Here is a 15,571-nt window from a genome sequence, read left to right on the forward strand (position 1 = left end):
AGAAGATGGGAAGGACTCTGGCCCCCAATGGACTCCCAGATGGAATGTTCAGGGAGGACCCGGCGTACTCGGAAGGGATTTTGTCTATTCTGTACACAGAATGCATACTTCAAGCAGACGTCCAGACTTTTGGCCCGATGTCACTAACATAACTAGCCACTGAAACGCACTTGTCCTTATATACCTGGATCAAGGCGTTCACAGGTTTCCTAACCACCGTGAGCTAAAATCTATTACTGCTCCACACAACCTGGCAAGAGCTTGGAAAAATAGTAAGGGCCCCAGGAGGATTTGTCATCAAACAGGACGCCCAGATAATTAACAGAGCTCACCTGGGCAATTCTGACTTTCTGACAAAAATGATTCCTAGATTTAGCAGGCTTGTCCCCCAGCCTTATTGTAAAAGATTTTGCTGAATTTACAGCCAAATCCAAGCCCTCCGTAAAAGATGCATAAGAATCTAAGAATCACTTGAGGCCCAATGCCGTCTTTCAAATAAGGACAGCGTCATCTGCATAAAAGATGACTGGGATTGCCCAGGAGCCTACCCTAGGAGGGTCAACCTGAGCTTCCATTAGTACTGTTTCCAGGCCATTAATTTAGATGGTAAACAAAAATAGGGCCAGGTTATAACCTTATCGTTCTCTGCAGATGATAGGAAAGCTCCTCGTGCAAGCACCCTCATTTGTGAATCTAACAGACACCGGCATTTCCCTATGAAGATCTGCCATAAAAGAAACTAGTGCTGTCTCCACCCCCCTATGACAGTAAGTGGAGCCACAGATTTGATCTTTTCATCTGATCAAAAGCTGTCAAAGGGTCCATAAAGTCCAAATTGACAGTCCCATTCTTGGCCACAGTGTATTTCTGAATCAGTATCTAGAGATTCAGACATTGCCCGAGGGTACTTAACCCAGGAATAAAACCAATATTGACAATTGGAGATAACATTCTTCTCCTCCGCCCATTACATCAACCTTTTTAAAACAACCTGGCCCAGAACATTCACTGTGGTTTCTATAAGTGAAATTGGTCTGTAACATTTTGGATCCTCTCGATCCCCTTTCTTGAATACCGGAGCTATAATGGATTGAGACCAAGAGAACAAGGGACCATTAGAAACTGCAGCATTTAGGATATTTGTCAGTAGGGGAGCCCAAATGGTATTATCTCCTTTAAAAAGATCTGCAAGAACACCGTCCGGGCCAGGGGCCTTATGCCTTGACAGCTGGCTGATAGCACCAATAACCTCTGAGTTGGAGAAATAGAAACAGGGAGCTCTAACCTCCATTGTACTAACCTTAGATGATGGCAAGCCCTAACTGTCATCCAAACAGTAGACAGACGAAAACCAATATTAATTTGTTACAATCCTTGGGGGGGTGCAATTTTTTAACATGAATATCTCCCCCCCTCCATTTAATTTGAGACAGAGCAACTAATGTACGCACTGAGTTTTTTTATGCTGGTAAAAAGCCCAACATTCTACAACTCAGGCAACAAAGTCTGAGTGAAGGCACAAGGTGATCAACATTACTTTTCTTCCAAAATGTGGCTTAGCCAGAAGCAGCATTTCCTTGCAATGATCAAGGATTCTGGAATGACTCCATTTGAATACAACAGGCATTTGTATAATTTAATATCAGTTAATTTGATGAGGTGCATGACTTAGTTTTCAATGAGATTTAATTGTTTTATATAAACTGTTACTTCTTATTGTGGTCAAATAAAGTACAGATGAGTATTTAAAACTGTTCTTGTTCTTCTCCCAACAATCATGAGGCATCTAGCCCCTCACTTTTTCGTGGTTCTTGACCCCACCACATGGGAGATTTATTTTTATTACCGGCCGTAGACTGCGTCTTTCCTCCTTCAGAAAGTCTCACACACACAACATATATATAGTTCTTCTTTCCACCTACAGTGGGACTGTTCTCCAATCTAGGGGATCAATCATCACAAGAATCCCAAGGTAGCTTTGTGCCGACCTTCTTCATCAGATGCATGACCGATCTTCACATGACTACTAAAGATACATATACAGAACCCTAAAAACACTCCCAAGCCTGGTGATGTGCGCCTTTGCAGTAGCTTAACTTGTATGCTTCTTGAAGCACAGCTTATTTGTTGGACTTACTCTTTGTGTCAATTTATTTTTGAATATCCATAACAGTCATTCATTATTGCTGGAGAGTCATCAGCCAAGATCTTCAGTGAGTGCAACCCTGGAGCCCTTCTTTGTGTGTTACTAACTAATTCCTTTAACTAGAGTACTGTTGGTTGACAGACAGTTTTCGACAACTAACCCTACCTTTAAAAAACCGCACCTAGCACATCAAAATGTAAATGTAAGCTTGTTACCATAGGGCTTTATGGATTTAATATCCCTTGCTCCACTACTGTTTGATTGACCGTTCTTGAATTTGTGTGTGTGGAAACTCGTGAGGAAATAAAATTATTGATTGACTGTACGGATGCTTGAATATCCTATCAACAACAATCACGTGACTGATGTCATAATTGCTTTGTCTTTACTTCATCTATTAAGGCATCTTGTGTCACTGAATTTCAGTTACTTAACTAAGGTGCTAATTAGTAGTTAATATACAAATGGAGGTGAAGGTTGCATTCATTTACTCTGTTTAATACCCAGGTGGTTCCTGCAGTCCTAGAGCTCCCTCATGCCTGAAGATCCCAGCTATCTGGTTCTGCCACCACAAGCTTAACTGTGCAGACTTCTTCCTACAGTACTGGCCATTGAGTTAAACACTCCAAGGTACAAAACTAACAGTGGTTATGTATATCATTGGTTTTTTGGCTGTGATTCAAGTTAGTTCCTTAAAATCCCTGTCTAAAGGATCTAGAACATTGCCCACCAGGGTGATCCTTCAGAAAAGCCACTAGGGCTCGTACCAGTTAGTCACATTTCAGGTTATATGTCACTTGATCTATCCTAGTGAAAGCAACTTGTCACGCCCAACGGCCAGACATAGTCTTCAAATTTCCTAAATAAAACCGCACATTTGTTGCACCTTATTGCATTGTGTTGCTCAACGAAGGCCCACCTCTCGAATATGATCCTTATTATACACCATCTTAAAATATAGCTGCTGTCCTCTAGAGGGACCCATGTAATATAAAAGCAATGCGCCTATTCCCCAGCACTGGCTCACCCACCAGTAATGACAGTGGGAAGGTGACATATGATTGCTGGTATGGTTCTGAAGAGGACAGAATGAGAACCGAAGACAGGAAAGCCGATATTCGGATGCAGAGCTCCATCCATAGTTTTAAAGGAGATTTTAGCTTTTGCATGTAACTAAAAGAAATGCTCTGGTACCACAGCCTAGTGAGGGGAGTAAATGCAGCCTTATTTCTCTTAACTCTTTTTAGAAAAGCTTTTTTACACATCAATAGATATATATATTAGGTTAAAATTGCGACAGTTAATACGTATTCATTACAACTTGAGACTAAAATTGGCCAGGAAGTTATACAGAGAGATGGAGTCCCACAGACTAGAGCACTGTGTAAGAAGGGATCTTATTTTGAGCTCCTTACCAGGGCACCAACCAAACTTCAAAAGCCCCATGCCATGTTGCCGTACTTATTTTTGGACAGACCTGCTGTAAACATGTTACCACACCCAAAATTTACTAGGCTGACATCGAAACCTTCTACATGGTGAACATAACAATGGTTACACAGATACCTCATTCAGATGTTGTTTCCACACCAGTTGCCCAGACACCGACTGTTGACCTTCCACAAAAAAGTGTTACTCTTTAAAGTGAAGAATATTTGCTATAGGTAACACCTCCATCTCTCTGTATATCTTTTTTGTATCCGGTGTCATGAAATATCGAAACGTGCTTAAAATAATGGATGTATCTTTTTTTTTTTTTTCTTTCTGAAATGCCTCTCACTGCAAATTTGTGTCAAGTCCACAATTTCACAAAGTTGAGAAGATGTGAATTCCAGAAAATTTTACCAGTGGATTTGAAATTTGGTACAGGCCGAGTGAAAATACAACTTTTGATTTATCCTACCACCGTCCTCCAACTCCAAACTGCTCAGTTTTCCCACCGTAGTGTTTTCTGGAATGCCCTTTGTCCAAGCAAAAACAATCTAATGCAGCTGAGCTGCACCCTATACGTAATATAAAAACAATATTACAATAAATTAAGAAAAGCTCATTGGTGCCTTTGCAGTACTTGATCACTTTATTATTTATACAAATGTGGATATTACATTTTAGGAAAACAAATTTTATGTAAAGAATTTCTGTCAGGGAGACAGAATCTGTAAATAAATGTTGGCTTGATGGCTTAGCTCTACCCTGAAATTCTGGTTCGTCTTATTTGCAGCCATTAAGGGGAATGGGCTTTTTTTTGCAACTGCACAAATCCAATTTTTCTGCAGCCCTAATCCGGAAAGAAGAGTGGAGAGAGTAGCGGATATGTGCTACTTCATAAAGTCATTTAATTTCTAAGCTTAAACCTTCACCAGGCATTGCAACACTTAATTAATTGAAGCACCCCTGCAGTGGGATGCTACTGCAAAGAGGTCTGTCACATTTACAGGGCACTCGACCTGCGATTCAGTTAGCGCAAAAAGACACTTGAACTACAGTTTCACGGAATGAAAAATGAAGACACGAATGAATGTAATCAATCACACGTTACTTTGATTCAGTCTCATGTCCCCCCCCCCACCCCCGGGATTTGGCAAATGCGATTCCTCTTCGAGGTGACGTGCACAACATATCCACCAAGGATCAGTGGCGACGAAGGAATGGAGGGACCAGAGAGGGAGAAAACAGCATGTTTAAATGGCCATGAACTCGTGGTTTTTTGATCTGACACTAAACATTATCCTCGTCTCCTCCTAAAAGGGGTATTTTTATGGTAAACATGCATTAATCAAACAATATTAGGCAATAGGCCATTAGTTCAGGTTGTGCTAATGCCGCCCCCCCCCCCCCCATATTTTTAGTAACCACAAGCAATCCATCATACCTGCCACTGTTGTCTCAATACCGTCAAGCATAGTTAAAACATTATTTTCTAAGCCAACCGGAGGTTGGGGCAGGCAGACATGGAGGGGGAAGAGGAGGGAGGGGGTGGGGGGTGGTGTGTAGGCAGGCTCTGTAACATTGTCTTTAATCTTTCCCCTGACAGGTAGATTCCACTGCTTAGAATAATGTTAAATATCACTGCTCCTTCGGACTCATCTGTAATTGTAATGAATTGCCTTCGGTCTAACAGTGGCCACCTTTCCGCTGGCTTGTATTTTTAAATTAATGTTCAATTAGGGATAACGAAGCCAGGTCATTCCTAACCAAATGCCTCCTTCACTCCAGTTGCTGTGCATAGTCTGAGAGATGCTAAAAGTCGTAGAGCTCAGATGTCTGCTATCACTCTCTCATGGAGATAACTCGTTTAATTCTTTTTGTTTCAAAATGTTTTAAATTATATTTCAGATTGCTTCACTTTGTGATAATCTATTAGCTGAGCTCGAGTGTTAGCAAAATATGCATGTTTGGGATTTTATTACATACATGCAGCTAACAGACTCGCAGGTTCGACATTACCATTGGGATGGTTCCACTTGAATAAGGTTGCTCTAGTCGTTAAAGCTCAAATTTACTAACAGTTTGTTATGGCTTTGTGTCACAAAAATGGTGCTAACTGGCACAGAATGTAGAATTGGGATTAACTTTAAAGTAGCCCAGAAGAAACGCATTTTAGCGCTATGCCCTACTTAGCATCAAAAGGGTGTACCATGGGTGGTCCCATGCAACCACCATGAATTTGACTGCAAGGCCCTGTCTACTAGACATGATTTTGGCAAGTGTAATGTTTTCGTACGCATGTGTTCTGTAACAGGGGTGACTCCCAGGACATATTGTTTGTGGTCAGAGAAAACAAGTTTTCATGTTTATTTTGTCCTTGAAAAAGTAGACCAACCATCGGCAGCACAAACCCATTGACTAGGGAAGGGCATTGTCTGAAGTTAAGGTAATATTTGTGTCCATATGTTAATGCAGTTCAAACTTGTATTTCATTAATTGAAAGCCTTTCCTATTGGAGTGAGCACTCTAATGAAATGTTGTAAGCTTGGACTGCGCTTCTGACCGTGGTTCCAGTGTAAACATGTGTACACACATTTGGTAAGTTTAACAATATGAGAGTACATACAATGCTCCCCAAATGCTCTTAAATTAGATGAAAATATCTACAGAAGCTTGAAAATAAGATTGATGATGCTTTGCTTTCAAAATTAAAACGTTTACCAAAAAATGCCAACAGGAAAAAAGAATGTTTTGCTAAACTACTGTGAAATTGTACTTTGAAGCATCATTTAGTAAAATGTGTTGATGCATGCAACTAATTTCCAAAAATATTCATAAAGGAAAGTTAGTGCAACCAGTCTCAACAAGTTAATGGGAAACAAGAAAATAAAACCAGCACTGGCAAAGCCAATAGGTTTGATATTGGTGTTGTTTTGTAAAACTTTGTGAGAGCTGCCAGGCCCTCACCATTATAACCAACATTGGCAAAAAGCAATATTATAATCTGGTCTCCAAAGCAAACATTGGCACTGTAGTCCCTGGCACTGAACAAAACTACTATGTGTGATGATATGCTTCTTGTGAGAGAGTGGAAGCCAGTCAATAGATAGATAGATACAATTGTAATTAGAAAAAGGCCTTGGTTAACTACAGACCTAATTAGTGGCCCAATTCTTAAAGAAAGTCACAAAATTGCAACCATGGTGTATGTCCTTGCATCAGTGCAGATTTATGCTTTATGAATTCACACAAATTTACAGAAGTAGGTCAGGAAATCGTACTCTTCGAAAATATGTGTGAACTGCTTTTTATCATGAGAAAATATGCAGGTGTAGATTTGCTCATTTGAAAATCTGTTGAGCATTTACAAGCTCCCTGTACCTCCACCCACTTTCTTTTCACTACCCTGGAAGACGTTTTACTTCTGCCAGTGTCAGGAGTAAATTTCCAACCTTTCTCAGTATGGTAAAAGATCTGGTGAAAACCCCTAAAACATAACATTTAGTAGGTTTGCAAAGACTCAAAAGGACATTTCAACCCTGCATCATTGCTTAATGCTACCTCCAACCCCAGTATGCAGATTTGCAGAAAGGCAGCAAAATAAGGAAATTGCTAGAGTTCAACGCCTACTATAGTATGATCCCTGGCATAATCAGAAAGGCTATTATCAGAGCTTTTATAAAATAAAATTGCTACTATAATTTGCTGCTGCACTACGTGGCACCAAAGAGACATGTGGATTTATTTTACAGTACAAGTAGACTTATGAAGCAACCTGTCCCATGGTAAATATATTTTGTATTAAATTCCACACCCTTGTGTAACATACAGCATACATGCAAATACATCGGAGATTTCTCACCTTTATCAATGACGGCACCAGGACCTCACTCTTCAGAAACCTACTGTTGTAAATCCCGACTTCAGATCCTGCTTGCAGCTTGCCCTGCTGGTCAACGACCACTTGTCTCCATAAAACGTTCTAAGCCCATAGGCAAATTTTCCACAAGGACAAAACTGGTCCCTGTGTCTCACCTGTGCTTCATCACAGCCAGCCTTAACTTTTGACACTAACCCAGTCTAGCACAACCAAATAATCACAATGTTTGCTTTTGGCGCTATTTTTAATAAAAAATTTAAAAATCCATATCTCGGTTTGTACTTATTGGATTTCTTTTCACTGTAGTGTCATTATTTCTTTTTTAAATGTACTCTATTTTTATAAATTGGTTTGGGATATTACTTTTGTTGTGTCTTCACTTTGTTGCTGGTAGAGTACTGGATAAATACTTTACACATTGCCTCTAATATATTGTGTGAATTTAGCAAGATAATTATTCCACTCCACTTGGTGACAGCACCTATGGACTAAGATATTCCAAATAAAATAAAATAAGAATTCCTTTCCTGTCCAAGGTTGTCCAAGACTGATTAAACTGTACTGTAAAGATTATTTGGTGCTGATCCCACTGCTTTTTGATGTATTTAGATGTTGAATTATTGTATGATAACTCACAGTGTTGGCCATCCTCTGCTTGATGTGGAGATGGTATTCAACCTGGTCGACTGGAATTTTTAACCACTGTTATGAAGTCATTCACCAGGCAACATTTGTTCACAAGATACTATTAGACTACTATGCTATGAAATTCAATTTCACAGAGTGTGTGCCCTCCATGTTTAATCCAATCAGATCGTGAAAATGCAGTATACATCACATTGGAAAATAAATGTCAGATGAAAAGCAAGCTGCTGAGAAATTTGTTTGGAGATAGGAAAAAATGAACGGCCATGGGTATATTTGAAGGAAGAATCTGGCAGCTGATTTGGACAGCTGCTTCGAAAAAAGGATAGAGTAGTAAGGCATCACAAAGATGCACAGCTGCAAACACTCCAATGCCTTTGGCATGGTGAAATAATACTGAAGATTAGCCTACATAGATGCTCTCTGTAAGCCCTTGTATGGCATGAGAATGCTTTTAAAGGAAATAAAGGTTCTTTCTGGCTCATAAACTATGAACCGTTCTTCATTGAAGTACTGGGTATTTTAAGCCCAGCGGTGCAGGGGAACACACCCTATGACTTCGGGGTTCTTCCTGTTTCAGACCTACAGAAACACAGAGTCTTCTGGGTGAAGTCAAAGATCAGTTTATTGGCTGCAGACCAATTACAGGTATCCTAGAAGTACAACAGCGTGTATGTTCTCAGGAGACTGCTGAAAATCACAGAAACTGGCTTCTTCTTAAATACAGAATTTCCTGCCTCAGGCATACATTCTTTAGTTTATGGTATGGTAATTCAAAGTATACATTACAAAACGAAAAGGCAGAGTCATGATGACCATCTCACATTCCAGTTAAACAAGCCCGTAATTATTTACCCAGCAAGGCTCAGATCCCACATCAGATATCGATAGGCCCCAATAAATATGAGCATCTCCTTTTTTGGGAAACAAGCAATAAAGCAGCAACAGTCAGGTGTGAAAGAGATTAGCCGGAGGCTCGTGTAGGATGAAAAGACTTTATGGTGTGTCAAGCCCTGATGCTAATCACAGGTGGCCAGAGGACGGGGAACTCGTGAGACCAGTTTGACCTGGGGCAGCGGAGCCAAGCTGCCCAGGTCACAGAAGAGTCAAAGAAAGGCACATGTGCTCTAAAAGGCCCGTATTCGCTTCATGTTATATAGCCTATGTGAGGGCAACCATAAGATGGCCACCGATACAAAATGGAACCCACGTAGTGATGTGAAAATAGCGTATACATAGTGCATTCATAGCTAAAACGTTACACAAATCACTTGTACATACCGCATTAACCATTCGCGGTTCACTATTACCGAGATAGACAGGGGTAGGGCCCTGCCTCCTACGTGGTCCCAAATTCTAAAGTACGACAGACCCTCCTTTTGCCCTTACATAGGCAATAACTACACTCATTTCAATCCGAGTCTAAGTCAATATTCACGAAGTCATGGAGATGTTGCTGTAGCATCATCCTATTACTTAGCTCGTCCCTCGATACAGGTTTCCTTACACATAATGTAGCACAGAGGCCACATATCCCAGGAGCACACTGTATGCACAGACAGAACAGGAAAAGGATGGCTAAGATCATTCCAATGACCATCAGAACTTTCCAACCCCAGGCAGATATCAGTTCCCAGAATCACCCCACCAGTGACCAATCTCCTTTATCCACGTGTATGGACTCAGATATTTTATGCAGTTTGGAGATGGCTTGGTAAACTGTTGGAGCGTTGTCTGGTATGAAAATGCAACAACTGGATTGGATAACCTTACATACCCCACCACGGTCTGCAAGTATAACGTCTAGAACCATGCGGTTCTGCAAAGTCATGAGGCGATCCGCTTGGAGCTCAGCTGTCAAATTACCAAGGGCACCAGCCGTAACATTAACAGTGGATTCAACCACACGAGTCAGTTGTCTCAGGTTCCTACTATTAACCATAGGTCCCCAAAACGGCAGGAAACCCAAGAAAAAGTCTCCTGCTTCCTGACCGGCAGTATCCTCCTTTCTAATCACGCCTCTCACAATTCTGGTCTTGTGATAGTCCGAGGCGGCAGTAAATGTTGGCGGTAACAGATTTGCAATATAACATGTGCCCGAGAAATCCGGGGGCAACCATGTATATGCTCGATCATTGCAGATAAAATATGTACCCTTGGCAGCCAAAAACGCAGGGGAAAACTGCGATGGAAAAGTGTACGTTTCAGTACAGTCACTTCTCCCCAATTGAGCTCTAAGATTCTGACCATTACCTTGTAAACAGAACCGACCTATGTGGGGTACGACCCAGATTGGGGATGAGATTTTCCGCTGTCTTTCACCTAGACTAATACTATACCCCGTCGCGTTCCACCCTACATAAGCTCTCAACTCTTCTTTGGGAATGGATGAGTATGCGTCGATATCTCTACTCATATCGGCAACTCCTTTCACTAAAGCTTTGTTATTGGTGCTAGGTCTGATGGAACGCGGTTGTCGCGGGGAGTACGCATCTAGTGCATAGAGAAACATGGTCTGGAATGCCCATGACGATCCATTGTAACTATACGGCAGCACCAGATAGGGAATACCCTTATTAATGGTATGTGGCATTAAACCGCACACCCAACAATTTGTTGTATTCATGACTAGTTGGTGCAGGAATTGAATAAACGAGTTATTCACAAACTCTGATCGTCTAGCTTGTTCATGTTCAGGCAGAGGGTGAAAAGAGTGTGAGGAGATAGTAGGAGGAGGTATAGGCTGTACAGTGGGTGCAATGGGCTCTTGAGAGGAGAAGAATACAAATCCTACAGTAAATATTACCATACTACATAATACAAACAGGCATAAAAATACAAAACGTTTGGTTTTCATTATTTTACATATTCTTGCTTTAAAGTTCCTTTCCTCAGTGAGTCTCTCCATCTTACAAAACTCCATCCTCTAATCGTGCCGCTCGCGGCGGGTGAGTATCTTCTGCTAAGGAGTACGCCTGTCAGTCCAGGGAACGCCCTAGACCAACCAGAACCGTCGACCTAACGTCTTCGGCCTGTACCCCAAAGTCTTGGCACCGCGACCCTACGGCTGAACCCGGATGGTGGTTCGAAAAACAAAAATCAAGAAAGTCCTTCAGATGGGAGAGCTCTGGTTATCAGAAAATAAAAAGGTAAAAGGAAAAGAATTTTTATTTGTCCATGGGCCTTGGCCTTAGATTGTAACGAAAACGGCCAGGCACTGTTTGATCTTGAAACAAAAGTTCAGGCTCTGTAGTGTTCAATCGAATTGACGGTGGCACAGCTTCTTGCAAAATATCGTCACTTTCCTGCGCTGAAGCTGTGCCTTTTATGCGTGCATCACTGAACGGCACAAAGCGAGGTACAGTGTCTGTTTCAGAGTCTGCGATACCCTCCTGGACCTACTGGTCATACGGCAGAGGCAAAGGGATCCTTTTGATGTGGGCGCCGTGGATCCAGTTTTTCTTCCCCTTCACTCGAACAGCTGATCTTGTAGACAGAAGTACGAGATGAGGGCCGATCCAACGAGGCTCATCGTTGGTTTTCCGCTGAAAATTTTTCACCAAGACCCACGTGCCAGGGTCGATAGGGTGTCCTGGAGCTTCAGAGGCCTGGGGGAAGAGTATCATGCACCTGTTGGTGTAAAACACGCAGTTTAACCGTCAAATCATACAAATAATTAAGCAGTACTGGATGTTCGATTTCACTGAATTTCGTCGGTCTTGGCACACCCCATACATTGGCCGGGCGGCCAAAAACGACCTCGTAGGGACTAAGTCCCACTCGTGAGTGCACGGTCATTCTTGTGGATAGGAGTGCTAGAGGCGGAGCATCAGGCCATTTAAGACCGGTGCTCGGCTGGATTTTGGCCAATTTTAGTTTTAGAGCGCCGTTGTAGCGCTCTACTAATCCAGCTGATTGGGGGTGATTTGCAGCGTGAAACTTCTGCCTTATACCTAGACCCTCACACACATTCTTCATCACTTTACCCACAAACTCACTCCCATTATCACTCCACACCATTCTTGGCATTCCAAACCTAGGGAAAAATTCCTTCACAAGGGCTTTGGCTGTGGACAGGGCAGTGTTATCTTTTAGAGGATAGGCCTCTATCCATTTTGAGAAAGCGCAAACAACCACCAACACATATTTCAGGTTGTTGCATCTTTCCATGTGGATGAAATCTAGCTGCAAAACTTCAAATGGATATGATGGAGGCGCAAAATGACCAGCTGGAGTTGGGGTTCCCCTACCAGGGTTGTGTTTCAAGCATACCATACAATTCTTGACCACATTCTCTGCACACTTAGGAATTCCAGTATTCTGCCATACTGGAGCCAACAACTTACAGATTCCTTTCGTACTGATATGTGCCATTCCATGTGCCATAGTAACTACTGGGAGCACATATGCATCAGGTAACAACCATCGCCTATGTTCTGACAAATCAATCCAACAACCATTCTCATCCAACTTACCCATACTTTCTCTCCACTTGCTTAACTCTTTCTCTGTGGCTTCAGCTTGAAGGGACTTTACACTCTCTATTGTGTTTTCACACATTCCAACATCACCAACCCATCTGGCAGGGCCTGCAACATACTTTCGAGTCTTCACATCTTTTGCTGTTTCTTTCACGACTTCATCAGCAAACGCATTACCACGACCAACATCATCAGTGATTTTCTTGTGCGCACTGCATTTCATAATCGCAACTTGCAACGGTAGGGTCAGCGACTCAAGGAGATCATTCACCAACTTCCCATTCTGAATCTTAGCTCCATGCGAAGTCAGGAACCCACGTTCCTTCCACAATCGCCCAAAACTATGAGCCACGCCAAAGGCGTACTGGCTATCAGTGTATATGTTCACTTTCATTCCTTCAGACAACACGCATGCTCTTGTAAGGGCAATCAATTCTGCTGCTTGAGCCGAGTTTTGTGGCACACGCGCAGTTTCCACAATCGAGTGCAAAGTCGTGATAGCATATGCAGCAGTCGTATCACCATTCGGAAGCTTGAAACACGAACCATCCACCCATAAAGTACCATCACACTCAGTCAGGGGAGTATCTTTAAGATCTACTCTCCCTTTCGTCTCTTCTTCTGTTCTGAACAGACAATCATGTTGCTCAATCTCATCTAGGTCTGCTGGAATTGATAATAGTGTAGCTGGATTCAATGTGTTGCATCTCTTTATGTGTATGTGATTTGCTAACAGTGTCAGCTCATAACCAGACAATCGCGCACTAGTTAAGTGTTGTGTCTTGGTTCTGTTTAACAATGTGTCCACAGCATGTGGAACCATAACAATCAATGTATTATCCATTACTTGTCCAGCAGACTGTCGAATAGACATAGCTGCGGCGGCTGTGGCTCTCAAACAACTTGGCAATGCCCTCGCTACAGGGTCCAAGGTTGACCAAAAAATACGTGCATGGACGCGGTCTGTCGCCAAAAGGCTGTGTTAACACTGATAATGCGCAACCATCTTTCTCATGAACATACAATGTAAAAGGCTTGCTGTAGTCAGGGGTACCCAACACAGGAGCTGAACACAATGCATTACGCAATTCCCAAAAACTTTTCTGACACTCTTCAGACCATGGGATGGGATTCGGTGTGTCTTTGCATGTCAATGCTAACAAAGGTTTTGCCAACAAGGAAAAATTAGGAATCCAATGCCTACAGTATGAAGTAATGCCCAAGAAAGCACGCACTTCTCTCTGTGTTCTTGGCACACTCAACTGTGCAATGGCTTGAATTCTTTCTGGGGTCAGTTTCCTTCCCTCCTTCGATAAGAGATGACCTAAGTAGGTCACCTCTTGTCGACAATATTGCAGCTTTGAGAGAGACACTTTGTGATGGAAGGCAGACAAATGACACAACAATGACAAGGTAGCGTGTTTGCAAATCTTTTCAGTATCCGCGGCGATCAGTAAATCGTCGACGTACTGAATGAGGATAGCGCCACTAGGCAAAACAAGTGCATCAAGCTGCGCTTTTAGAGCCTGACCATATATTGATGGACTTTCACAGTAGCCTTGGGGAGCGCGTTCAAAGTGGAAGCTGCGACCTCCTAAACTAAAGCCAAAAATGTCTCTGCTCTCCTCTGCAATTGGGATGCTAAAGAAAGCATTCTTTAGATCGATCACTGAGAACCATGCAGCGGAGGCTGGAATCATGGTTAACAAAGCAGTTATATCAGGGACAACTGGAAACTGTGGCACAACAATCTTATTAACCTCTCTAAGATCAATCACAAATCTGTAAACAGGTGGCTGTGAAAGGTCCGTTCGTTTTAAGACGGGTAAAACAGGACTATTGCAAACGTTGCCTCTTGTTTCTTCAATCACACCCTTTTTAATCAAATCACTGACAATTGCTAACAATGCTTTCTGACCTTCATTGGAGTTCTTGTACTGGGGAATGCGTGGCAATCTGACATTGGCTTTTAAAGTGACCACATATGGCGGTATTTCCAAGAGACCCACATCATTGGGACCAGTGGCCCAAAGGGCATCCGGAAGGGATGACAATTCAGGTGGTATTGCATTTTTAGACAAATACATCGGGGAAATCACTTTCTTGCCTAATGTAAGTTGTACTCCTGAGGGAGAACAATATAGCGTTGCATGCAATCTTTTTAGCAAATCTAAGCCTAGCAAATTTTCACCACAACCTGTCGTTAGAATGAGGGGTGCTTTTAGCTCACAAGGTCCAACAGAAAGTGACATAGGACTAGAAATCGGGTTCTTAACTGGGGCGCCAGAAAAACCTACTGAGACATTCATTTCGCCAGACAAAGGCGCGCCAGGGAGTTTTGAATGCATGATTGAACTCTTTGCAGCACCAGTATCCAGCAGAAAGGGCTCCGTTACATTTGCTGTAGTTATTTTAACATAGGGTCCACTCTGATCCACTGGCACTGAAACAACTCCCTCTCTCTGTCTACGGCGATCCTAGTAATCATCATCTTCTACATTGTCATCTTCTGCATAATAATCATTATTGTAGTACTGAGCCGTATTACCAGACGCATTGGCTTGCTGATCAAAGCTATTTATGGTATTCTGAGGCGGAAGAGGACGCGCGTTCTGGAGAAAATTTCCACGCCCTCTGCCTCTAGGAGCCTGCTGGCCACCTCTACCTCTTGCACCATACGCATTACTGTTACGCTGCATTAATTTAGGGCAACTATATTTAAAATGACCTTCCTCTTTACAATATGAACATTGGTTGGGACCTACAGGGATTCGTGGTTGATAATACCCATTCATTGGCTGATTACTCTGAAACTGTTGGGGCTGCTGATAGATACCTTGTGTTTGCCTATAATTATTCTGTCCTCCACGTGGTGGATAAGCCTGCTGCAAGAGGACCTTTGTTTTTAGTTCTTTCGTTTTCTTATCTGTTCTATCCTTCTCATCTTTGTCTCTATTTCCATAATACTGTGCAGTAGCCAGTATTTGCGCT

General features: G+C 42.3%; 1 long non-coding RNA gene across 3 annotated transcripts in view; it reads left to right on the forward strand.

Moving 5' to 3' along the window:
* LOC146860593 (uncharacterized) overlaps positions 1–15,571 on the forward strand; it is a 196,961-nt gene that overhangs the window by 17,675 nt on the left and 163,715 nt on the right. For 2 of the 3 annotated variants that reach the window (XR_014979183.1, XR_014979184.1), the window contains exon 3: positions 2,654–2,776. The exons of the other annotated variant lie outside the window; for it this stretch is intronic. This is a non-coding gene — a long non-coding RNA (uncharacterized LOC146860593). The remainder of the gene's footprint in view (positions 1–2,653; positions 2,777–15,571) is intronic. 3 annotated transcript variants of the gene reach the window in all.

Source organism: Triturus cristatus, chromosome 3_1 (assembly GCF_964204655.1).
Source record: "Triturus cristatus chromosome 3_1, aTriCri1.1, whole genome shotgun sequence".
Lineage (NCBI taxonomy): Eukaryota > Metazoa > Chordata > Amphibia > Caudata > Salamandridae > Triturus > Triturus cristatus.